The sequence below is a fragment of the Etheostoma spectabile genome, unplaced genomic scaffold (genome assembly GCF_008692095.1).
Source record: "Etheostoma spectabile isolate EspeVRDwgs_2016 unplaced genomic scaffold, UIUC_Espe_1.0 scaffold00001226, whole genome shotgun sequence".
Taxonomy (NCBI): Eukaryota; Metazoa; Chordata; class Actinopteri; order Perciformes; family Percidae; genus Etheostoma; species Etheostoma spectabile.
This window is the reverse complement of record NW_022602711.1, coordinates 1-26,650: the sequence shown is the minus strand read 5'-3', so window position 1 is coordinate 26,650 and position 26,650 is coordinate 1. Positions and strand designations below refer to the sequence as shown.

At 41.1% G+C, this 26,650-nt stretch overlaps 1 long non-coding RNA gene and 7 other non-coding genes across 8 annotated transcripts; 3 read left to right on the top strand and 5 right to left on the bottom strand.

The window, feature by feature from the left end:
* Positions 1-1,947: 1,947 nt before the first annotated feature.
* On the bottom strand, positions 1,948-2,019 carry trnag-ucc (transfer RNA glycine (anticodon UCC)). The gene has a single exon. It is a non-coding gene; the product is annotated as a tRNA-Gly (tRNA).
* A 5,590-nt stretch (positions 2,020-7,609) lies between these two features.
* On the top strand, positions 7,610-7,681 carry trnaa-cgc (transfer RNA alanine (anticodon CGC)). The gene has a single exon. It is a non-coding gene; the product is annotated as a tRNA-Ala (tRNA).
* Positions 7,682-8,511: 830 nt separating this feature from the next.
* trnaa-agc (transfer RNA alanine (anticodon AGC)) lies at positions 8,512-8,593 on the top strand. The gene has a single exon. It is a non-coding gene; the product is annotated as a tRNA-Ala (tRNA).
* A 569-nt stretch (positions 8,594-9,162) lies between these two features.
* On the top strand, positions 9,163-9,244 carry trnal-aag (transfer RNA leucine (anticodon AAG)). Its single transcript has one exon. It is a non-coding gene; the product is annotated as a tRNA-Leu (tRNA).
* Positions 9,245-11,405: 2,161 nt separating this feature from the next.
* On the bottom strand, positions 11,406-11,477 carry trnaq-cug (transfer RNA glutamine (anticodon CUG)). The gene has a single exon. It is a non-coding gene; the product is annotated as a tRNA-Gln (tRNA).
* Positions 11,478-14,470: 2,993 nt separating this feature from the next.
* LOC116674870 (uncharacterized) lies at positions 14,471-23,137 on the bottom strand. The gene is made up of 3 exons (XR_004328226.1): positions 23,023-23,137; positions 17,936-17,939; positions 14,471-14,517 (listed from the first exon to the last, which is right to left on the bottom strand). It is a non-coding gene; the product is annotated as an uncharacterized LOC116674870 (long non-coding RNA).
* trnae-uuc (transfer RNA glutamic acid (anticodon UUC)) lies at positions 15,843-15,914 on the bottom strand. Its single transcript has one exon. It is a non-coding gene; the product is annotated as a tRNA-Glu (tRNA).
* trnaw-cca (transfer RNA tryptophan (anticodon CCA)) lies at positions 17,768-17,839 on the bottom strand. Its single transcript has one exon. It is a non-coding gene; the product is annotated as a tRNA-Trp (tRNA).
* Positions 23,138-26,650: the final 3,513 nt, after the last annotated feature.

The window sequence follows — 26,650 nt, the reverse complement described above, 5'->3', positions numbered from 1 at the left end:
AAATGTTAAAATATGGCAATAGCCTACTATGTCTACAAAAAATGTATAGTCCAGTGTTTTTGAAGTGTCCAAGAGCCGCTGCTCATAGTTTCTCTCAGAGGAAAAGCACGATTATCAGCAAAAATATGCAAGCAGAGGCAGGAGCAAGCAGCAAAGCGTCTGCACTGTAAGAAGCAGGAAGAATGAGAGTAAGTTTGTTGTTTTGTTTGTGAGTAGTTCTGGAACAATAGGTTGAAGTTGTATAATTTTAAGAGTTGCGGTCGTAAACAGTTAATTACAGTTCTAAAATGTTAAATTGTAGTTCTGGAATGTTAAGCTGCAGTTCTAGAACAATAGGTTGAAGTTTTAGAATTTGAACATGCATTGTCACCAGACTTTAGTTTGATCTGAGGAACATGAGGTCAGCACAGACCATGATTGAAGAATGCAGGCACATTTTAGTCTGGTAAATTTCAGTGATTTTTACACTGGGATGGAACTGCTAATCTTGCGATTGACAGCCGATCCACCCCAATACAGCCATCTGATACTGTGCAGAACTGAGGGATTCCCATTCTCTAAAACACCACCGCCCAACATGGGGCTTGAACCCACAACCCTGAGATTAAGAGGCTCATGCTCTACCGAATGAGCTAGCCAGGCACTTCTTAAGTGTTGAGTTGCAGTCCAAAGATTTTACTTAAAAGTTATGAAATGTAACAGTTCTAGAATGTTACTTGGCAGTTCTAGAATGTTAGGTTGAAGTAAATGAATGTTAAGCTGCCATTCTACAATGTTAGCTTTAAATTCTAGAATGTTAAGCTGCAGTTCTAGAATGTTAGGTTGAAGTTCTAGAATGTTAAGATGCAGTTCTAGAAAGTTAAGCTTTCATTCTTGAAATTTGAGCTGCAATTCAAGAACAATAGGTTGAAGTTTTAGAATTTGTATAAGTTGCGTTCCCAAAAGGTTGCTCATAGTCCTAAAAGGTTACATTGTAGTTCTAGAATGTTAAGCTGCAGTTCTAGAAGAATAGGTTGAAGTTTTAGAACAATAGGTTGAAGTATTAGAATTTAAACATGCATTGTCACCAGACTTTAGTTTGATCTGAGGAACAAGAGGTCAGCACAGGCCATGATTATAGAATGCAGGCACATTTTAGACTGGTAATTTCAGGGATTTTTACACTGGGATGGAACTGGTAATCTTGCGATTGACAGCCGATCTGCCCCAATACTGCCATCTGATACTGTCTAGAACTGAGGGATTCCCATTCTCTAAAACACCACCACCCAACGTGCGGCTCGAAATAACGACCCTGACTTTGTATGTTTTTTTTTTTACTCACTTAATGCTGGTTACAATATTCTAAAATCAATGCCAGAGAAAAATGACAAAGTGTGATAACATTTTTTAATAAAGTATTGGCAGTTTTTAATAAAGTATTGGCTTTTTCCTTGCAAAGGTTTTTTTTCCAATAACATTAACAAGCATACTATTAGTTACGGTGCCTGTGTCTGTCACGATGTGGAGAGCTGCTCCTTGCAGGTAGTGTGGCTGAGTGGTCCAAGGCACTGTATTTAAGTTCCAGTCTCTCTGGAGGCGTGGGTTCAAATACCACCACTGCCATTTGCATATATTACATAGCTGGAAGCCAACCAATGTGGTCTCTTACAGCTGTGTCATTTGGCCTGAACTTGGTGAAGTAACTAGAATCATCCATTAATCACCTTGCTGGGATTGTTCCTTGTTAACCTGAGGTTCAACGATTGGTGAAACCTTCCTTTCCAGCACTTTGGAGTAGAAAATCAACAAATGATTGTGATAATCTCCATATTGATCAAACTAATCGTGATTATCACTTTGGCCATAATCGAGCAGCCCAAAGAGATCCAATGTTTCATCAAACCAGGTTTGGCAAGTAATCTTTCTTGTCAAATAAAGCAAGTAACATCACTCAAAGAAAGCTACTGCGATGGCTGGGAATCGAACCCAGGTCAACTGCTTGGAAGGCAGCTATGCTCACCACTATACCACCATTGCTGGGCAACACAATATTCACTTCAAATCTTGTAATACATCTGGGCATTGAGACTGAAAGTGCGCTCTATCACTAAAATTCCCTCCAGGGGGTCCTGTGTTATCACATTCACAAGAATGGGAAGTGTATGTGTATGTGCTAGCTTCCTTTGATAGCTCAGTTGGCAGAGCGGAGGACTGTAGAGTCATAAAGCTGAAATCCTTAGGTCGCTGGTTCAAATCTGGCTCGAAGGAGCACTCTTTTCCAGAGTTTACCTTCAGTGATCCATAAAGACTTTCTCATTCTGATGTCGAGATGGACAGACGACCCAAAAGCATAATACTTCTTGCCGAGACATAACAAGAAACAAAAAAGAAGTGAGGCAAATAGAGTTCAAGAACATTTTTTCAGGACATCATCTTGTCGCTCAATATGGCAGGCATTCTATGCATCCAGGGCCAAATGTTTTACCATTTCATCCACTACGGGCCCCTAAGGAAACGTGTGACTGTGAACTCTTTTTACCTATAGCAACGACAGGTAACAACAAGTGGAAGTACTTCTCTCTTTTTGTATAATCGCCACTATACGGCTCAGTTTAATCTCTGTAAACTTTGCGGAAATCCTGCAAACAGCTGCGATGACTGTTTATCTGTAAGGATTTTAAAATCTATCTGTCAACCCCGTCTTGCCCGTATTGGATGGAATGATGTCAATTTGCGCTTTTTATCTGTTATACATAACAGACTGGATGCAACAAAGAACTTAACCTTTATTTCCGTTTTGTACAACCCCAGGATTTAAAAAACTGAAATATTTTTTCGCAAAATTCCCCAGCCAATCACAGTCAGTACTTGTGTCACCAAACAAAATGTCTCAATGTCCAAATTAAATCATTCTTTCAGCAGAATTGAAATTTTAACTTACCCCCGCTGTTTGAAATTGCTTCCTTGTTTTTTTGGGGATTTCAGAGTGAAATCAGCGAGCCCTCAAATTTGTTGACCGGCCATTCTATCTGAAAAAGAACATCTTGTCTCTTGGATAGGCTATGGTCTTGACCTGCTATGATAATCACAAAACTGATTCTGTCAGACTTTAGGCCATTTTGACCTTGGTGGGAAAATGCAAAGTCATAACAAATCCAGTTGTCTCCTACAAGGAGAAGACACTGAGGAAAGACACAGAAGTAATTTACTCTGAGAGGGATTGGAGATCTTATCATGAATAATTAATATGAAAATCATTGGTTAAATGAAATTTTTCATTACAAGTTACTGTTTGAAAAAATGAAAAGAATTGTTATTGAGATAGAGGCAGATGAAGTGTTTATGACCCATCAATGATGACCAAAGGATACATCCGCTGTTTGGGAGCTGATGTAAAGGACATGGTAGTCTTTAAAAGTGTTGGGTTTCTAGCAATAAACTAATGAGGAAGAATTTGACAAATCTAAATGAACAAAAAACAAGTCCAGAAACTTTACACCTGAATATGTCAAGTCCTGACCACTCCCTGACCGGGAATTGAACCCAGGCCGCGGCGGTGAGAGCGCCGTTGAATCCTAGCCACTAGACCATCAGGGAGTCAAATTTATGAAATTTATCTTTGTGAGTTTCCTTTTCACTCACTGGAATGACTCATGTTGTTTTAGGCGAGGAATGGCGCCTGGCTAGAGCTTCAGAAGGCAGGACATGACAGATTACACATCTGTCACATAGTCAGTTTGTAGTCTTAAATACCAAGTCTCTTGCTGTTCCTTGACTAGTTGGCCACCCCTGCTTTGCATCGCTCCAGGTAAGTAGAAAGCAATCTGTTATGCACCTTTGCATTGCACTAAAATGTCAAAATTTGGACCTGAATCCAACAATAACATTACTTGACACTCACATACACTCACCTAAAGGATTATTAGGAACACCATACTAATACTGTGTTTGACCCCCTTTCGCCTTCAGAACTGCCTTAATTCTACGTGGCATTGATTCAACAAGGTGCTGAAAGCATTCTTTAGAAATGTTGGCCCATATTGATTGGATAGCATCTTGCAGTTGATGGAGATTTGTGGGATGCAAATCCAGGGCACGAAGCTCCTGTTCCCACATCCCAAAGATGCTCTATTGGGTTGAGATCTGGTGACTGTGGAGGCCATTTTAATACAGTGAAGTCATTGTCATGTTCAAGAAACCAATTTGAAATGATGTGAGCTTTGTGACATGGTGCTTTATCCTGCTGGAAGATGCCATCAGAGGATGGGTACATAGTGGCCATAAAGAGATGGACATGGTCAGAAACAATGCTCAGGTAGGCCGTGGCATTTAAACGATGCCCAATTAGGCACTAAGGGGCCTAAAGTGTACCAAGAAAACATCCCCCACACCATTACACCACCACCACCAGCCTGCACAGTGGTAACAAGGCATGATGGATCCATGTTCTCATTCTGTTTACGCCAAATTCTGACTCTACCATCTGAATGTCTCAACAGAAATTGAGACTCATCAGACCAGGCAACATTTTTCCAGTCTTCAACTGTCCATTTTTGGGGAGCTCTTGCAAATTGTAGCCTCTTTTTCCTATTTGTAGTGGAGATGAGTGGTACCCGGTGGGGTCTTCTGCTGTTGTAGCCCACCCGCCTCAAGGTTGTAAAGCAGGGGGGGCAACTAGTCAAGGAACAGCAAGAGACTTGGTATTTAAGACTACAAACTGACTATGTGACAGATGTGTAATCTGTCATGTCCTGCCTTCTGAAACTCTAGCCAGGCGCTATTCCTCGCCTAAAACAATATGAGTCCTTCCACGAAGTGAAAGGGAAACTTAAATCTACTAAGATAAAAATGAAAGATGAATCCCTGAGGGTCTAGTGGCTAGGATTTGGTTCTCTCACCGGCGCAGCTTGGGTTCAATTCCCGGTCAGGGAATGGTCAGGACTTGACACACTGTTAAAAAAATCTGTACTTTTTCATACATTTTCCTGTTAATTTGAAAGATTATTTCTGTTGTTTTTTTTTAAATACAGAAAAAAACCCACCAATAAATCACAAAAATAAACTGAATTTAAGGGACAACAAGTACGTTTGAACCACCTGTGGGAGTGGAACATGGATGTGTAGAGATGGGCTATCAAACAATGCACCTTTTGACATTTTGACATGTCACATTAGGAAAAGCAAGGGTATAAATAAAAATGAATTATGGCCCAACTCAATTTACATTTTTACAGTAGACATAAGGCATTACAAAGTCAAGAAACTAGGTGCTGATTGTGAAGGGCAAATGAAGCTTTGGTGAAGCACTGAACCACTTAGAGGAATTGGTTTGAAAATGGGTTCATTACTAGAAGCTTCAGTAACAGGGACCTCGCCTGGTGAAGGGCCAAGGCTGCATCCAAGTGATCCTGACAAGATAGTGGACAGGAGGCTTTAGACTAGTGACACTCACGTGTACTAACAATGGGATAGCATTCTTTTTAAAATAAAGATTGATGGATTTGTGTATTGTAATATTGGGTATTAGGTAAAGAGTGCTTGGGGAAACAGAGGATGTGCTTGTGTAACTATGGCCGGGGGATATGTGGGACAGGGACCACTCATCGATTTTTATTAAGGAACATTATTTTTTCCACATTATTGGACCGGAAAACTCTGACTGTTGTTTGTGCATATGCACCAAACAAGAGTTTGGAATATTCTGCCTTCTTGGAGACCTTGAACAGAGTCCTGTATGGGTTTCCAGAACTCCTTAGTTCTGCTGGGGGACTTCAACGCACACGTGGGCAATGATGGAGATACTTGGAGAGGCGTGATTGGGAGGAACGGCCTCCCTGATCTGAACCAGAGTGGTTGTCTGTTGTTGGACTTCTGTGCTAGTCATGGATTGTCCATAACAAACACCATGTTCAAACACAGGGTGCTCATAAGTGTACGTGGTACCAGAGCACCCTAGGCCAAAGATCAATGATCGATTTTATAATTGTTTCATCTGATCTGAGGCCGTATGTTTGGACACTTGGGTGAAGAGAGGGGTGGAGCGGTCAACTGATCACCATCTGGTGGTGAGTTGGGTCAGGGGATGGGGGAGGACTCTGGACAGACCTGGTAAGTCCAAACGGGTGGTACGGGTAAACTGGGAACGTCCGGAAGAGGCCCTTGTCCATCAGACTTTCAACTCGAACCTCTGGCGGAGCTTTTTGGGCATCCCTGTGGAGGCTGGGGGCATTGGACCTGAGTGGACAATGTTAAAAGTTTCCATTGCTGAAGCTGCGGCAGGGAGCTGTAGTTTTAGGATCTTAGGTGCCTCAAGGGGCGGTAACCCACTAACACCCTGGTGGACACCGTTGGTCAGGGGAGAACTCCTGACCCTAAATGGGAATACTGTCAAGCGATGGAAAGAGCACAACTCTTGGACATGAACAACACGTCTCAAAGTGCAGCAGGAGGTGGGAGCGTGTCAATTCTGGTGACCTTAGAATTCCTTTCATGCTCTTTGCAGATGATGTGGTTCTGTTGGCTTCATCAGGCAGTAATCTACAGCGCCCACTGGGGCAGATTAAAGTCCTCGCCTAAAACAATATGTGTCATTCCAGTAAGTCAGGGGTCGGGAACCTTTTTGACTCAGAGAGCCATGAAAGCAAAATATTTGGAAATTTATTTCAGTAAGAGCCATATAATATATTTTAAGACTGAATTCAACTAAATGTGAGTATAATAAGCCTCTGAATGTATTCTTTTAAATCGGGGGAAGGGAACCTTTTTGACTCAGAGTTATTTAAAAATTTTAAAAAACTAAACTAGTGGAATTATAGTCACCGGGTCCACAGGCGGAGTTGCTGCTGGCTAGCTTGCACTTGCCTGCTCAGCAGCTCTGTCTCCCGCGGGGTAGTTTGCATGGCGTGTTGTCGAAGTGCCGCTTTACATTCAACCGTTTCCTCGATGCTATTTTGTCGTTGCAAATTAGACACACCGCAGAACCTGCTCTCTCCAGAAAGGCGAATTCTTCGGTCCATTCGTTCTGAAATGTACGATACTCCTCATCTTTTTTCTTTTCGCTATCTTCTTCGCCAAAGGGTTAACTTTGAGCTAATGACTGAGCAGACTGATTCAAAAGGGGGCGTTTACCTGTTTACCCAGCACTGGCCAACATAGGCTATTATCATCCAATTATAATGGACAATTGCTCCTGCAGCCAACTGCAGCCCTGAACAGGACATGAGCAGTGGAAAATCAATGGATGGATTAAAAAGTAAGAATATATTATGTTTTTTCTGCGAGCCAGATGAAATTCTGAAAAGAGCCACACCTGGCTCGCGAGCCATACGTTCCCGACCCCTGCAGTAAGTGAAAAGGAAACTCACATCTAAAAAGATATAATTGCTAGATGTGACTCCCTGATGGTCTAGTGGCTAGGATTCGGCGCTCTCACCGCAGCAGCCTGGGTTCAATTCCCGGTCAGGGAATGGTCAGGACTTGATAGATAAAGGAGAAATATTTGGAAGATTAAGTTCCTGTTTCAAAACAACCTGTTTTGAAACCATATACAACCGAAATATTACATATTTTACTCAGGGTTCTTCTCTTATTCAATGATCTCAGAAAAAGAAAAAATCTGAGAATGTACAGGGATGTAGCTCAGTGGTAGAGCGCATGCTTCGCATGTATGAGGCCCCGGGTTCAAACCCTGGCATCTCCATCAAGTGTCATTGTCCAGTCTATAAAATTCTTTGATAAAAATTATTCTGAAAGAGAAAAGTATTAAAAGGCGATCTCCTTGTGTTCATGGTGATTAATGCAAAAGTCAGTCTTAATGTCCAGATGTGTTGCAAGATTTGCAGTGAGCAGTACGTTGCCCATTGATGGTGGTTTAGTTGTCAGCGTAGCTACCTTCCAAGCAATTGGAGTCTCCAATGTTGGAGTCTCAGCCATCGCAGTTGCTTTCTTTTAGTGATGTCAGTTTTTAACTATGATTTATACCATAGCAGTGCAAGCATTTTGCCATGGTTTGATTTCCAGCCACTACCAGGTTTTGAAGCAATATACAACATTAACATGACATATTCCACCCAGGTTTCTTCTCTCATTCAGTGATCTCACCAAAAAGTCAAAAGAATCTGAAAATCTTTAGGGGCTGCAGCTCAGTGATAGAGCATATTTTGAGTCTCAATGCCCAGATGTGTTACAAGATTTTCAGTGAATATTGTGTTGTCCAGTGATGGTGGTATAGTGGTGAACATAGCTGCCTTCCATGGAGTTGGCCTGCGTTAGATTCCCAGCCATCGCAGTAGTTTTCTTTGTGTGGTTACTTGCTTTATTTGTCAAGAAGTAACCAGAAAGGTTACTTGCCCAACCCGATTTGATAAAACATTAGATCTCTGTTATGGTACAAATAAGGGAGAATATCATCCAATCAAGCTGCCTCCACGAGGATCCTCAGACACAGGCAGTGCACTTCGATTTGCACTTCGCCCGTGTCGTGTAACTACTACTAACCAATTGAAAGTTTATGAACATTTGGCTTTTCAGGTTGTCGTGGCCAAGGGGTTAAGTCGATGGACTAGCAATCCATTGGGGTCTCCCTGCGCAGGATTGAATCCTGCCGACAACGAGGGACTTTCTTTAAGAGTTGTAGCAAACCCAAAACATATCACAGTATACCAAACCGCAGATGTGCCTTCATGAACAATATTGTGTTATCTCATTGGTACTGGAAGCCACCATTCCCCACCAATGTAATTCTTAGCATTTGTTTTCAGTCTTTGTTACCAGATTTGCAGTGAACGTTGTATTGTCCACCAGAAAGGCAACAGATGTGTTACTTTTTGACTATGATTTATACCATAGCAGTGCAATCATTTTGCCCAGGTTTGACTTCCAGCCACCACAGTTGTATTTATAGGTTTTGAAGCCATATGCAACATTAACATTACATGTTTTACCCAGGTTTCTTCTTTTATTCAGTGATATTTCAATTTCCTTGCGGGAGTCTTCCAAAAGGATTAATAAAGATAAGTCTAAGTCTATCTCAGAAAAAAAAACGGAAAATCTTCAGGGGATGTAGCTTGGTGGTTGCTATTGGCTTTTTCCTTGCGAAGGTTTTTTTTCCAATAACATTAACAAGCATGCCATTAGTTACAGTGCCTGAGTTTGTCACAATGTGAAGAGCTGATGTTTGCAGGTAGTGTGGCCGAGTGGTCTAAGGCGCTGGATTAAGGCTCCAGTCTCTCTGGAGGCGTGGGTTCAAATCCCACCACTGCCATTTGCATGTGTAACATAGCTGGAAGCCAACCAATGTGATGTCTTAAAGCTGTATCATTTGGGCTGAAATTGGTGAAGTAACTAGAATCATCCATTAGTCACCTTGCTGAGATTGTTCCATGTTAAACTGAGGTTCGATGATTGGTGATACCTTCCTTTCCAGCACTTTGGAGTAGAAAATCAACAAATAATTGTGATAATCTCCATATTGATCAATATATATTTCTGCTGACTTCTTGTAAAAGAAGCAAGTAACATCACTCGAAGAAAGCTACTGCGATGGCTGGGAATCAAACCCAAGTCAACTGCTTGGAAGGCAGCTATGCTCACCAGTATACCACCATCGCTGGGCAATACAATGTTCACTTCAAATCTTGTACTACATCTGGGCATTGAGACTGAACGTGCGCTCTATCACTGAGCTACAGCCCCTGATGATTCAGAAATTCCCTCCAGGTGGTCCTGTGTTATGTGATGGAAAGCCTGTGTGTCCTCTGTGTCTCACAAATTGATAAATGCCATTTCTGGGACATGGAATCACATAAATCGAAAGATAAAGGAGAGAGGAGCTCAGTGTGTCAAAGGAAGTCCCCCGGCAGTCTAAAACTATTACAGTGTAACTAAGAGAGACAGGGTGGAGAGAGGAGCCTGGTCAGGCTAGAACTCTCCCCTGCTGGTATGGGCTGTACTGCACCGCCTTCCTCTGTTTTTATCATGTTATTCATTATATTGAAAATTTATCTGACAACTATGAAGCAAACTTAGCAAAGAACTGCTAAGTTCTTTATTCCCAATATCAACTCTCAGACATTAGTTCCAAAATAAAACACTAGTTGTCAGAAATGGGATTTGAACCCACGCCTCCAGTGGAGACTGCGACCTGAATACAGCGCCTTGGACCGCTCAGCCATCCTGACTAATCCAGCAGATTTTCAGTAGGCCCTGTCTCAAAAATTATAATATAGTAAATTAAACATGTCATGATATAGTAGGTTCTCAGTAATCCATGTCATAGTTAACAAGGGAAGGTTTCTTAACTGTCAGTCCAAATATATGGGCGTTCATGGAGACATGGAAGAAAGTCACCAGGGTGGCAATGTGCTTGACAATGGCAATACATTACGAGGGATGTGAAGGCAATGTGCAATACAGGCTAAATCCTATGGTGGGAATCAAGATCCACCAATGTCTCTGTCCACAATGTCCACCTGAATCCAGAAATGTCCCTGCCAGATGGGAAATAGACTGACAATTGGGTCAACATTGTGCAGTTATGGGCACCCAGATAGCTCAGTGGGTTGAGCGGTTGCCCATGTACAGAGGCTTGCTCCTCGACGTGGCGGGCCTGGGTTTAGATCCGGCCTGCGGCCCCTTTGCTGCATGTCACTCCCCCTCTCTCTCTCCCCCTTTCACACATTTTCGTCTGTCTAATAAAGTGAAAAAACCCTGAAAAAATAACTTTAAAAAAACAAACATTGTGCAGTTATCTTCAAAATGTCCAACTGAGTCCACAGATATACATGCCTGATGGGAAATAAACTGATAACTGTCTTCATGGTCTAAACGTGTCAAATATTGCCGTACAATGCCAACATTGAGTCCAGATGTGTCCGTTGTGGTTCCTGATCCATGCTATTACCCCAAAAGTTCACAACTAGGCCGAGGGCAACTGGACTTGGTGAAAGGTCCTCCGCAGAAGTTTTGTCTCTCATCCAAGAGACTTCTTTAGTTGTTTTTTACACAGAAAGGGTTGGACACAGTGCCCACTCCCCCACCCATATCTGACAATTGAAAGCTGTGGGGAAAGGGGGGTTCCAAAGCTAATAGGCCATTCAACAAGCAATTCTGATGCACTATACTGGCCCATTCAGGATGAGCACTGTAAACTCTGACTGCAGCAACACAAGTTCAAATTTCAGTGATACCTAATTTTTATGGTGATTGTGAGACTGAATGCAAAGTGTATATCCCCCATGTAACTCAAAGCCTATCACTTCCAGTCAATACTGTCAAATTTGGAGCTCCTTTAATTACATTAACAACCAGGTGACTCCTCAACATGCCCCCACTAATGTACTGTTTACAGTCTAAATGGCCAAGGACATTAAACCTGTAAGCTCACTTTAAACTCTTTTTCACCTGTGCTGTGGCTTAAAAAAACCAGGTTCCACTGAGATTTGAACTCAGATTGCTGGATTCAGAGTCCAGAGTGCTAACCATTACACCATGGAACCTTTAAACTTGCTAGAAAGGTTTTCTATGCAGTTTATTTCATAATATCCACATGTGTGACATTAAAGGCACACAAAAATAACAACAAAGATGAAAAAGCAACAATTACTGGCCAACTTAAGTCTATTTCCAGTCTGTTGATGTCTAACAAAGTGTCTGTTGCTGCAAGTGTCTGACATGAAATGTCTCCACCTGCTGTAGAGTAAACCTAATGACATGTTAAGTTTATTTCGTCCATAAAAATGGAAGCTACAGTGCTCATACCCGCCGTAACCCATAACAAACAGAGTATAATACAACAAATATACTACAGTGCAAGTACATAAATATGGTAAAATAGAAACTGTAAAAAATGTACGGGGCGGCTGTGGCTCAGTGGTAGAGCGGTTGCCTGCCAATCAGAAGGTTGGTCGTTCGATCCCTGCCCCTGCAGTCATTGTCGAAGTGTCCTTGGGCAAAACACTGAATGTAGAAAGAAAAACCTGCCCCCGGTGCTGCGCATCGGAGTGTGAATGTGTATGAATGTTTATCTGAAGAGCAGGTGGCACCTTGTACGGCAGCCCCGGTCACAGTGTATGAATGTGTGTGAACGGTGAATGTTTCCTGTAGATGTAAAAGCGCTTTGAGCAGTTGTTAAGACTGGAAAAGCGCTATATAAATACAGCACATTTAAAGTGCTTGTTGTGCTGTCTGATAGTCTGAGGTATAAAAAAGAGAGCATACCTCTTAGTTTGTGTCCCAGGAGGTCTTAGTCTACCACTACGTTCTATAACCCTACCAGTCAGATTACCACAGGAGGTAATATCTTCTGCAGCTCTTTTAAAGAATACCTGCTGGAGATGCCAGGTCCTCATACATGTAAAGCATGCGCTCTACCACTGAGGGTTAGATTTTCGAGATAGACATAGACTTATCTTTATTAATCCTTTTGGGATGACTCCCGCAAGGAAATTGAAATATCACTGAATAAAAGAAGAAACCTGGGTAAAACATGTAATGTTAATGTTGTATATGGCTTCAAAACCTGTAAATGCAACTGTGGTGGCTGGAAGTCAAACCTGGGCAAAATGATTGCACTGCTACAATATAAATCATAGTCAAAAAGTAACACACCTGTTGCCTTTCTGCTGGACAATACAACGTTCACTGCAAATCTTGTAACTCAGACTGAAAATAAATGTTAAGAAATACATTCATGGAGACGTGTGGCTTCCTGTACCTATGAGATAACACAACATTGTTAATGAAGGCACATCTGCGTTTTTTTATACTGTGATGAGTCATTGGTGTGCTAGCACCCTTAAAGATTGCCTTTTGTTAGGGAGGGACATCACTGATGCAGTCTGGGACTGCGCTCAGACTAGAGTAAATGGCACTTCATCCTGTGCCCGTCTTAGCTTGATACAGTTCAAGGTTTTTCACAGAATTTACTACACAAAATCCAAACTATCAAGAATTTATTCTGACATTCAAGATAGGTGTGAGCGCTGCAATTCTACACCAGCAGATATGTCGCATATGTTTTGGACCTGTTCTAAACTAAGAGATTTTTGGTCATATGTCTGCAACATTTTGAATGATGCTTTTGATACCAAAGTGAAACCCTCTGCAGACATGGCCATCTTTGGAGTCTTGATTAATGAGATCTTGTTGCCCACTGATAAGAAGAATGCTTTTGCTTTTGCGTCTTTGTTAGCCCGTAGAAGAATAGCTTTACAGTGGAAATCTCCTGATCCACCTAAAGGGTCTGTCTGGCTCAGTGAACTAATGTTTTTCTTGAAATTAGAAAAAATTACCAGAGGTTCAATTAGTAAATTTCACAAAATATGGGACCCATTGATTTTGTATTTTGATAAGCTCAATACTCTCCCGTAAGACAACAGGGCCCTGATGTGTTTTTTTTTTTTCTTTTTTCTTTTTCAACCATGTGTAGCTACAGGCATGTATAATGTAAGAGTGTTGAGTGCCCCCCCCCCTTTTCTTTCTCCTTTTTTTTCTTTTTTTTTTCTCATTATTATGTACTTATTTTCATTATCGTTATTATTATATCCTTAATTATTTTAATGGCAGTAAGTGGTTGTTGTGGGTGGGTGGATGGGATTTGATTGACAAAGTAATGTTAAACCAATTCAAGATATTCTATTTATATGCATCCTATACAGTGTTACCTTTCTTGAATAAAAATATTGTTTAAAAAAAAAAAAGATTGCCTTTTGTTGTCTCAATCGCAGAAATATCACAACTTCCATTCATGTGTATTGCCAGTATTCAACCACCTGAAAGTCACTGTATTTCCAGCATCAGTTGTGTTTTTAAAACTCCTGCCCCGTGTGAGGATTGAATTTACGACCTTCAGATTATGAGACTGACGCGCTGCCTACTGTGCCAACGAGCCTATGAAAACACTTTCGATGGTTGGGAAAATTTCGTAAAAACTAACAATTTGGTCTTCAATCTTAATAAAAGCAATGTATGTGGAGACCTATGCACTCCACATACATTGCCGAACTTTGCGTAGGAATCGGCGTACGCCCGTCCTACGCCGGTTTTAGGTCGTATGCACGTTTCAGAAATGAGGTTCAATGTGAGCACAATAAAGAGTTCTTGAAGAAAGGTTTGTACTTTAAAGTTCTAGTTTTATTCCAATTCTTCTGGTCACACTTGGTACTATTTCATAACCTTTGTCTGTAGTTCTCTATTCTGTCAGGGCTTAACTCTGTCCCCCCCGCCTCTTTTTTTGTTTCTTGTTATGTCTTGGCAAGAAGTATTATGCTTTTGGGTCGTCTGTCCATCCGTCAGGCCAAAGAAACAGATACTAGCATGTAACTTTGCAAATCAGTGGCTCACCCTGGCCGCCATCAAAGATGCCATTTGGACTTCCAGAAACTTTCTGGTAAGAAAGCACATGCAGATCCCATTCCCTCAAAACCTGAATCACAGATTTTCCAGCACCTGGACTTGATCAGACTGGGAATATGCCAAAGAGATGTTCACAAGTTCAGCCGAGGTAAATGCTCGGCCCACATTCACACAGACCTAAAACTCCTCACTTAATGCTGGTTACAATTTTCTAAAATAAACAATCCAGTCAGAGAAAAATTGAAAAGAGTGAAGGGTGTTGATAACATTTTTTAACAAGGTATTGGCTCATTATTGCTTCAGTAGTCTCCTTCAAGATTCTTCGAGGTAAGCAGGAAGCTCACATAAATGATAGTTGCAAGGTCTACCAAATGTTTAACTTTGCAACCCGAAAACTGTCCCTCAAAATGTGAATCTCAGAATTTTCCTTCCCCTGGACATAAACAGCAGAGCAGAGTGGCGCAGCGGAACCGTGCCGGGCCCATAACCCAGAGGTCGATGGATCAAAACTATCTTCTGCTAATTCCTATGCTTTGTATCAGCATTAAGTCTATTTCCAGTCTGTTGATGTCTGGCAAAGCATCTGTTGCTGCAAGTGTCTTGAGTGAATTGTCTCTAGCTGCTGAAGAGTAAACTTTATGGCATGTCAAGTTTAAAATGGAAACTGCATTGCTGATACCTGTCGTAACACCCATTAAACTGGAACATAATACATTTGATATTTATACAAATATTTATTTTGCACATTTACGTAGGTGAAACGATTCCTCACAGTGGTGCTGGAGGCCAGGGTGATGCCATCCAGAGTAACTATCTCTTTGGATAGTGCGTCACGGAGGTGCTTGGGCCCCAGAGCAATAACTTCAGTTTTATCTGAGTTTAACATTAGAAAATTACAGGTTGTTTGTCTCTACAACTCTCAATAAGTTATTTACACTGCTGAAAAGCATTTCACATTTTTAAATTACCTTCACTGCTAAAAGTATAATAAATAAAATGTAAAATATTTCTATAAAATGAAATAGTGTAATTTTATAGAGATGTTTTTATTTTTCCATCTTATTTCTATGCTTCTATAACATGAACTAACAATTTTATTCACCTACAGTAGCACTACTGCTGTTGTTTTACAGCAGACTACGGCAAATTCAAAAAATACAGTAAATAAATGTAAATTAAATGTTACTACCCATAATTCAATTTCAATTTTTATTTAGTATCAATTCATAACAGAGTTATCTCAAGACACTTTACAGATAGACCCACACTCCAGAATTTACAAGGACCCAACAGTTCTAGTAGTTTCCTCCAGAGCAAGCAACAGTGCGACAATGCAATGCATATTACAGTAATGAACCGGAAAAGAAAGTTATCGTATTTTACGGTAAGTAACTGTAGAAATTACAGTAAAGTCTAACCGTGTTGGGTACGTAACTACAGCTCTAATTTAGGACCAATGTTGGACATCACACAGATCTTTCTGCAGACCTTAACCAGCTAAATACCAATTCCCATACCGGGAGTTGAACCCGGGCCACCTGGGTGAAAACCAGGAATCCTAACCGCTAGACCATATGGGACTGACCACATATTAATAACAGGGATTTCATGAATCAATTCATAGTCTGGCTGGAAACAGGGCTTCTCTTGAATGTGAACAAAGACAGTCAGGATTCAGGTTTTCCCAGCCACCCTGTCTAGTTATAGTTTTATAATGTTTAATTATAGAGATTATCATGTCTAGTTATTAGCATTATATGGTTTTTGACACATGCATATCAGGGCATAGGGTAAGTATGTAACTACAGCTCTAATTTAATAAAGGACCAATGACACAGATCTTACTGATCTTGCCGCAGACCTTCACCGGTTAAATACCGCTTCCCATACCGGGAGTTGACAGGTCTCACAGGCCTTCTCTTGAACGTGAATGAAGAAGCTTCTTAAGTAAGTTTCATCTTGAAGCTTTTGAGTGTTCTTTAGGTTTTTATCTGCTTTAACTATTACCGAACAGCGGGGGCACGGAGAAGAGCAGAGCGGCCGTTAGGGAGGAATCCTCCTCCGTGTTCAGCTCTTTTTGAATTGGCGGTGAAAAACTTAACGGCGGAACTTTATGATGAATAGAAATGTTGACAGGTTGATTTCTGTTAATAACAAACACAACTATAGTCAATAGAAAAAGAAAAATATTTATATGAAAAGCCGTCTTGGTTCATCTTTCCACTGTTAAATGCACCTCTCCATATTTCCTGACATTCCCCCCCCCCCCCCCCCCCCATTGTTTTGCTTTGGTTCCACTTTTGTGCCTCCCCGGGTCATTGGGGCCAACTTGCATGGGGGGGGGGGGTTTGGACCCGTCATAACTGTTGGCAGTTCTAGTTATTCCTGACTTGTATTTCGGTTAACCCTCTGGGGCCTGAGGTTATTTTCAGAGACAGGATATTAGCGGCATTTTTTTTCCTCTGAGAGATGTCCCTAAGATTGAGTAATCAAAAACAAAATGGTGTCTTACAAACAATAAGTGTTGCTAGGTTACAACCCTGTCTATTTATTTTCATCTAGCAAGCTAAGATAACTCGAGCAGACAGTGTTGAATAAGTTTAATAAGAACTTTGATTTGATTCTTTGATACTTGTTGGCACATTGGTAATACAGATAATGATTTTCATTTTCATTGAAAGATTTTTCACAGATAATTTTTAAAATCTGCTTATATACATATCAGTAAACTAGCACATTTATCGGAACATTTGTATTCTTCATTTTATTGTTTTTGATAAATATACTTGATTAAAATCTACTAACCAGGAGAGAAGGAGGGGGGGGGGGTATATCATTTTTTACCCTGATCCCAGTCCTAATATTCAGATACAGAGTTGGATCTGATACATATATTTACCTAAGTGTTAAATGATGAAAAATATGCAGAAAGCACCTACAATAAATTTGATATTAGTACTGATGCATCATGCGGAAACCTATGGTTAATTTAATGAAGCTGAATTTGAACAACTTAATAGATGTTTTATAATCTCTTTAACAGTTAGTTTTATTTTAGAAACTTAAATGTGTTTATGTAGATTCTGAAAGCATAGAATTTGTCAAAGTAGCATGAAATAGGGCTGTTGGTGAGTTTGCAGGTGCAGTGAACATTTCCATGGTAACAGGGAGTTCCACCAATCAGATATGTCACTGTAAAAATAGAATGTTGGCACATCAAAGGAATGCTTTTGATCCTTTAATGCGGATCAAAGGTGCTTACGATGTTCCATCTACACCATTTAATGCATATACACATCTCTTTCTTATTGATTAAAATAATTTAATGATCCTCAGTGGGAAATTACTAATTTACACTCAGTTACTAATCACACACAGGGCTGAAATACACACACGCAGGACTGCAGAGTGAGAGAACTGCAGTAAGGACATTTGACCCCAACGTGATTTGAACACGCAACCTTCTGATCTGGAGTCAGACGCGCTACCATTGCGCCACGAGGTCTGCTGATTATGCATGTACACATCAACTTTCCTTTGATTAATGCATATCTGTTCTTTTTAAGGTATATACACATATGTATATATGCCTATACGTTACATGCCTATACGTTCTTTTGAGTAATACGTACACACATCATCTTTCTTTTTCATTAATATAATTTAATCTATGATATTTATTGATCCCCAAGTGGGGAAATTACAATTTTCACTCTGTGTACACTTTGTTAGTAATCACACACAGGCCTGAAACACACACACACACACACACACACTCAGGATCTATTCAAGCAATAATGGAGAGATGTCAGAGTGAGTGGGCTACCAGCTGGACCAGCGCCTTGAGCGGTTGGGGGGGTACCTGGCAGTTCCCAGGATGTGAAGTGGCATCCAACCACACTCTGTAATTTGGTCCGCATGGGGACTTGAACTGGCGACCCTCCGGTTCCCAACGCAGCTCCCTACATGTGCCAACATTCTATTTTTTACAGTGACATATCTGATTGTAACGGCAAATGTCAGGAAATATGGAGAGGTGCATTAAGACATCTTTTTAAAGCAGATGGACTTTTCCTTAAAGGAGAATTCCAGTCAATTTCAACACGTAGCTCTGTAGTTTGTACATTAGGAGGTCTGTCAGTGGAGAGAGAAATGAAACCAATCGGTGGTGTCTACCCCGTGTTATCCTCCTGCTAGAGTTAGCACCCAACAGCCTTAAACAGGGACAGTTAGTTTAAACCTGTTTTAGCCTCTAAACAAACAATCAACCTCACTGAATACCAAACTGATTTTCACACGTTTCTTTTGCTGCAAAGGTCATACATGTAGCTATGATACAGGACACATGGTTAGGTGTAGGGATGAGCGAGTACCAATATCTGTATCTGTATCTGTATCTGTATCTGTTTACCACATGAATTATCTGTATCCGTAACCGTACTTGACTGGGCGGGGCCTAACCGGAAGTGGTCAGATTTAACCCGGAAGTGGGTCGGGTGGTCTTGAAATGGGCGGGGCTTTCTTTTAAGCATGCAATTGATGTGGTTGATCAAATTGTTATATTTATGCTGATTTGAAAACTATTTACATGACAGCATCGAGCTTCAGATTGATGTGTTGTCATGGTAACAAACAAACAATATACAGAACGTTTTGCATAATGAATACAACACATGCGGTTGCAATTATGAAGTAAAATTTATGAACAAGACTTTTCATACTCAATATAACTTTCTTTTTTTAACTTTAAATTTTTTATGATCAGTGTGATTTTTTTTTTGTTTTTGGTTCTTTTTATTTTTTATTTCCACACCAGGTAATGTGTTTGGTGTGTGTTGTGAGTAAGAGAGTGACACAGAGAGAGGAGAGAGAGAGAGAGAGAAAGAGAGAGATGGGGCGGGCAGCTGACAGTAAAAAGAAAAAAATCTCCGATGGCAGAGACCAACGGGAGTTGCATTTTAAACCAAGCCAGATGTCTGAAAACCCACGTTCCCATAAATCTACTGGTTACTATGTAAGGACTACAACCCCACGTTCACCAGAATCTACGGTTACTATGTAAGGACACAACCCCACGTTCACCAGAAATCTACTGTTTACTATGTAAGGACTACAAACCCCACGTTCACCAGAAATCTACTGGTTACTATGTAAGGACTACAAACCCCACGTTCACCAGAATCTACTGTTACTATGTAAGGACTACAAACCCACGTTCACCAGAAATCTACTGGTTACTATGTAAGGACACAAACCCCACGTTCACCAGAAATCTACTGGTTACTATGTAAGGACTACAAACCCCACGTTCACCAGAAATCTACTGGTTACTATGTAAGGACTACAAACCGAAGTTAAAAACAAACCTGAAGCTGAAGAACCCTAAACGTTAACGGAACAAATCTGCAGACCCGACTGACTGAAGGAGCGGTAGAGAGAGAGCGAGAGAGAGAGCGAGAGAGAGCGCATTTCTCCATGTTCTGTGTGTGTGTGATTGATCCGAGCGGGTTTGTAGGGGGGGGGGGGGCTGTGATTATCACAGAACGCGCGCGGCCAGTTGAGAGTTTTATTATTCATCCGAGCACGATATTGACTCATATTACTCGGATAATACTTGTACTCGGCAAAAGTGCTTTATCCGTACCGATACTCGTTTCAGCCGGATACTCGATCACCCCTAATGCGTATACACATCACTTTCTTTTGATTAATTTATATACTATCATTTTATCATTATCACCATTCATTAGTCATCACACCATTCCTTATGACATCAACTTCTTTTAAAAAATGCATATAAAATCAACTTTCTTTTGAATAATGCATACATACACCAACTTTCTTTGAGATTAATCATACCTCTCAACTTAATTTTTGATTTATGCAAATACACATCAACTTTCTTTTATATTGATGGATATACATATCAACTTTCTTTTAGATTATTGCATATACACATCAACTTTTATTGATATTAAAGCATGAACCATCAACTTTTATTGATATTAATTCCATATACCATCAACTTCTTTGATATAATGCATATAAACATCAATTTCTTTTCATTAATGCATATAACTCAACTTTTGTTTGATAAATCATACAGATCAAATTTCTTTTTGATTAATGCTTAAAAAACATCAACTTTCTTTTAATAATGCATATACACATTCAATTTATTTTTTATATGCATATACACATCAACTTTCTTTTTCATTAAGATAGATGGTGCTTGAACATGAAGAGCTTTGTAGGTGAGAAGAAGGATTTTAAATTCTATTCTGGATTTTACAGGAAGCCAATGCAGAGAAGCCAAACCAGAGAGATGTGATCTCTTTTCCTGTTCCTATCAGAACACGTGCTGCAGCATTCTGGATCAGCTGAAGAATCTTTATGGACTCTTTTAAGCAACCTGACAATAAAGAACTGGAGTAATCCAGCTTAGAAGTAACAATGCGTGGACTAGTTTTTCTGCATCAATTTTCGACAGGACTCCTGAATCTCTGAATGTGATGACTACTGCATGCACTGGGAAACTTGGTAGGCCTGGCCACGTTTCACGTCAGGGGATTTTTTCCGTGAACGTCATGGAGAGTTTAACTTCGCAGAGTTTGATTGTGCGAAGTCAATACAAACAAAGAAATGTGTTTCCGCCCTGTTTCGAACAGGGCCTTTCGTGTGTTAGGCGATCGTGATAACCCTACGTTACGGAAACTGACGAAATGCATTTATTTTCGCATATTTTTGGGAAAATGCACATTTTTATTTTATTGCAAATGTTCAAATGCTACAAAATAGAGATTTAAACTAGATTCAGTCACAGATGATTTGTCATGGATTTTGAATGACAGCAAATATGTAGTAAACCTAAATAATTTCTACATGCATTGACTGTGGCCTAAATGTTGGAATAGCGCCAGCTTTTCTTGATGTGCCAAATTTTAGCTTGGGCATTCCTCGTTAGTATAATGGACAGTATCTCCGCCTGTCACGCGGAAGATCGGGTGGATTCCCCGACGGGAGATTTTTCTACCAGCTAACCAATGCAAGTCCCGAGGAAGTCCCGGCAAACGCGTGGGACTACTCGGGAAAGTGGACCTTGGCTCAAGCTGTGTTCAGCATGGGAGGAGAACTCCTGATCCAAAATGGAATATTTTCAAGCGATGGAATGAACGAACGTCACAAGCGAAGCAGGAGTTGGAGAGTGTCAAGTCTGGCCACCTTAGAATTCCGGTTATGCTCTTGCAGACTATGTGGTTCATTTGGCTTAATCAGGCATGATCTACAGCTTCCACTGGGGTGAATCATGAGGGGGAAAGCGTGCCTTGTTTCAGGCTGTGTTCAGCATGGGAGGAGAACTCCTGACCCTAATGGGAATATTGTCAAGCGATGGAAAAAGCATATCTACTGGACATGAACAGCACCTCACAAGGCGCAGCAGACGGTGGAGAGTGTCAAGTCTGGGCACTTTGTAATTCCTTTTCTGCTCTTTCCAGATTATGGTGTTCTGTGGGCTTCATCAACAGTGATCTACAGCGCCCACTGGGGCAGATTGAAGTCCAGTGTCAAGCATTCGTAATTAAAGTCAGCCCCTCCAAATCTCAAAGCTCAGGATTTCTCCCATCGGGTTGGGAGTCAATTGCTGTCCCAAGTGAAGACGTTCTTGTATCTCAAAAGCTTATTTCAAACAGTGCAACTTGTTCCAACACAAAAACCACATTACTACTGAAACTTTGGATGGTCGCCTCCGCCTCTCACACGGAAGACTGGGTTTTATTTCCCGATGGGGAGATCTATCTACCAGCTGCTAATTATTTCCCAAGGCTACATCGACACTACTACATCTGCCAGAGTAGTTTGGATAAGAGGCCCACCATAGCAAAAGATGCATTTTTTAAGAATGTATTATAGGATATACTCCAAGAAAGACAAAGGTTTACAAAAGGATTGAGAATGATCCTGCTATCAAAGATATGTTTTCAGTGACATATGATCACCTACTTCAGGATCCAGGAACGTAGGCAGACAGCAGGAACCTAAGACGGATCCAAGAATGTAAAACATCAACTATGAGGCTAGGAAGTTGAGGTTCAGGTAATTAATTCAATTCAATTTTATTTATATAGCGCCAAATCACAACAACACTTATCTCATTGCGCTTTTCATAAAAGAGCAGGTCCAGACCATCTTCTGTGATGTTATTTACAGAAACCCGAAAATTCCCACCAAGAGCAATCACTAGGCGAAAGAGGCAAGGAAAACTGAGCCAGAACTACCTATAAGCTTCATCAAAAAGGAAAGTCTCAGCTACTCTTAAATGTGGAGAGGTGTCTGCCTCTGAACCCAAACGGGAACCTGGTGAGGAGCTTGATAGCTGAAACTCTGCTCCCATTCTTCTTTTGGAGACTTTAAGAACCACAAGTAACCCTGCATTCTTGAGCGCAGTGCTCTGGTAGTATATAAGGTACATGAGCTCTTTAAAACCTGTTAGCTGACAGATAACACTTCTCTCCTCCTCTCCAAGTCTGTTTTCTATGAAAATTGCTGTTGGTGTTTGAGGCCTGAGGTCAGTTAGGAGTCAGTCAGTCGGTCAGTTAGTCAGTAAATCCTGACTGATAATTTAAATTTAGCAGCTGAACCATCTGGAAAATAACATGAGATCAATACAGTTGTTCGGCCCTGTGCTACATGTTTATTGGCGTTGCCTAGCGTCTGCGTCGGACAACTCTCCTACGTCGGTGACATGGGAGGACCTGTGAGTCCTCCTGCGTCTGCGAGCGGGCGAGCTGGCGTGTCCTCTGCGTCTGCGTGGCATTGTCAAAAAACACCTGATGGGAGCAACTGATTGGTCCTACTTATAGACTTCTCATGACAATGCTCTGTGATGTCACTGATAAATGGCACAGTGATCCAGAACGCTTTCCTGCTTGCAGTGGAGATGTTTTAACAGGTCGAGTTTTACATTTAGGTCGACACTTGATTTCACAGTCCACTTGCTTTTGAAGCCTGGGTAGCTCAGTCTTTAGAGCATCAGACTTTTAATCTGAGGGTCCAGGGTTCAAGTCCCCTGTTCAGGCGTAGAGTTGCACATTCTGCTAGATGAGTTGTCCATTTGACATGCTTGTATGGACATGGACAAATTCAGACACTATCATATCAGTTGGTTCCATGCACAAGTCTTTAAAAGAATTTCAACAGTTTTTCAAGCAGGTTTGTATCATAACATGTTGTTGGTAAGTCTAAATGAACAATGGGCAACCTACATCCATCTTGCTAGCACCCACATCTCTGTACTCATCTCCCTGCTTGGATAGTATGTCCAAAGGACATACCACATATGTCTATAACCCTTTTCATTGGTTTGCTACGACTCTTCAATAATTCCTTTCATTGTATCAATCTCAGAAATAACCAAAGAATGACGAATTTCCTCATGTGCTTGTATTCAACCACCTGTCACTGTATTTTTAGCAGCAGTAGTGCTTTTTAGTTTTTTTAAACACCTGCCCCGTGGTGAGGGTTGAATTCACGACCTTCAGATTATGAGACTGACGCGCTGCCTACTGCGCCACAAGGCAACAAAAGACATGCAATGGTTGGGAAACTCTGAAAAACTAACAATTTGGTCGTCAATCTTAATAAAAACAATGTATGTGGAGACATATGTACTCACACAACGGCTAAGATTGACCCTATATGCTTGTCATGACCCCATGAAAAAGGGGAGACAAAGACTGTGTGCAAGGTTGTATACATGTATGCAAGGTGTATGCTGGATGAGTGTGAGGTATGGTGTCAGTGATTTATGCTGGTCAGAGTAAAACTAACAAAGATGAGCGGGAGGGTGCTGGCTGAGAGCCTCTAGGGCATCACAGATGCCCAACCAATAATAAAACCCTACTGAGAGAATAAGTTCAGAAAATGAAGAACATTGTTCAGAAAGCTTAATGAAGCTTCATTTGACATAACTATTAACCAGCTGAATTGGTAAAAGGTATGAGGTACTCCTGCATAGCTAGCCAGTGATTTACCTCCTGTAGATGGTGGTCGGCATGCCAACGAGGCTTGGAAATTTGCAGATTGTGATTCAGAGGAGATGTAACAGTTTAAAGTTTAAAGTAACTTCATTTTTCTAAATTGTCCCCTACAGTGCCACGAGAGCTCTCTCTAATTTACCGGGTACGCAATAGCTATTCAACTTAGAAGGTATTGTTGATCTCAGAAACAACGATAGACCGCACCATCTTATCACAACGCCCATGTTTGTGTTTCTTCAAAGTTTGCAAAAACTTCATCTGAACTCGCAAATCAATTGATGAGTTTTGGAGGTCAAAGGTCAATGTCAAGGTGACTCGCCTCATGTCTGTCCATCCGATTCTGTGAATGCAATATCCCTGAACGCCTAGATGGAAGCACTTTAAATTTGGCATACATAACCACTCGGATTCGCGGATGACTGATTTCGATTGGGAGGTCAAAGGTCAAGATTACTGTTTCATCATTCATTTCTCCTGACCTGGTGAGCTTTGGAGATGTAAGTTTGTGGGTTCAAGTCCCACTGGGGTGAATTTCAGCAGATTGGCACAATGGAAGCGTCCTGGGCCTCTGACTAGAGGTTGATGGATTGAACCACTCTGCTAACTCTGATTTCCATGGTGAGATGATATAACTGCTGGAAAAGTTGTTGACAGCCCATAAAAAGTGGCAAGTCATGTTCTGGCAGATTAAAAAATTGACATCCACTACCCTGTCAGGATCCTGTAGTAATGTGGTTGGACTGTTTACAGGTTTTGATCATATCCATCGGTGCTGGATGGGACATCAATACCCCGGTTCTATCACCTGATCGCTGTCTTGTCGTCCAACGACTATTTGGGCTCACCCTTAACCACCCCCGAAGCATCTCAGCCTAAAATCACGCTGCACCTCAAAGGACTCTCAAGCACTCCCAGCTTGCTTTTGCAGAAGAGCGCCTTGTTTTTCTTTTAGCTGTGAAAAGGCTTTAGCTTATGACAAGGTAAACAGATGGCACCATTGTGCTACTCATTAGTGTGTCCACTTCAGTTATGTATTGAAGCACATCCTTAGAGGTAATGGCCCTCATTTATTAACCTAACGTACGACAGGCTTCACGTGAGATTCATGAAACGTTCGTATCACACCAGCAAGCGTAAGAATGATTGTACATTGATAAATGCAGCGGCTAGAAACGATTGTAATTCAATTCACGCCCCAATATATTCTCAGTTTTGAGGCCTCGCCTCTATTAATTATGACATGGCCAGACATAATCCGGCTAAGAAGCGGCACTTTCAGAGGTGGGGATTTAAAGCCTGACATCCAGGGCTCTGGTGCAGCCAGATACCACCAGGCCAAGGGATATGCCGCTAAGAAAAATGCAATCCTACCCGATGAGAAGAATAAACATTGTGAAAATAACGAAAATATGAATACATTAAACATATACGGGCATTGAACATATTGCTGCAGTCTTAGTCTTTGGATGGTATAGGTAGCGCCCCGTCAGACATGTCATGATATCATGACATGTTTAATTACTATATAATCATTTTTGAGACAGGTCCTCTGAAGATCTGTTGGATCAGTCAGGATGGCCGAGCGGTCCAAGGCGCTGCGTTCAGGCGCAGTCTCCCTGGAGGCGTGGGTTCAAATCCCACTTCTGACAACTAGTATTTTCATTTGGAACTAATGTCTAAGAGTTGTATTGGGAATAAAGAACTTAGCAGTTCTTTTTATTTAAGAGGACATGAATGTGCATGAGAAACGCAATTCCAATGCAGCGTTGGTGGCATCTTTATTGTCAACACATGTAAAGTTCCTTAGGGGCCCGTAGTGGATAAATGGTAAACATTTGCCCTGGATGCATAGATTCCTGCCATATTGAGCGACAAAGTTTGGGTGTCCTGAAAAGGGTCTTGAACTCTATCTCCCGACCTCTTTTTTTTACTGTTTCTTGTTATGTCACGGTAAAGTAATTATGCTTTAGATCCGTTTGTCCATCTCTACATCGAATCAGAAATAAAAAAAAACATCATACATATGGCAGTCTCTGTGGCGCAATAGGTCAGCGCAGTCGGCTGTTAACTGAAAGGATGGTGGTTCAAGTCCACCCAGGACTTTGCTTAAATAATCTGGAGTGAGCCAACTCTGGGATTTATCCTTCTTCAGGAGACTATAGAGCATCCTGAAGATAACCAAAGCCTTATGTCTATCAGAAGATACAGTTTCTGGAACCATGTACAGATTAATCTTTACAGTCTCAGAGATGGGAAGTAACGAAGTACAAATACTTTGT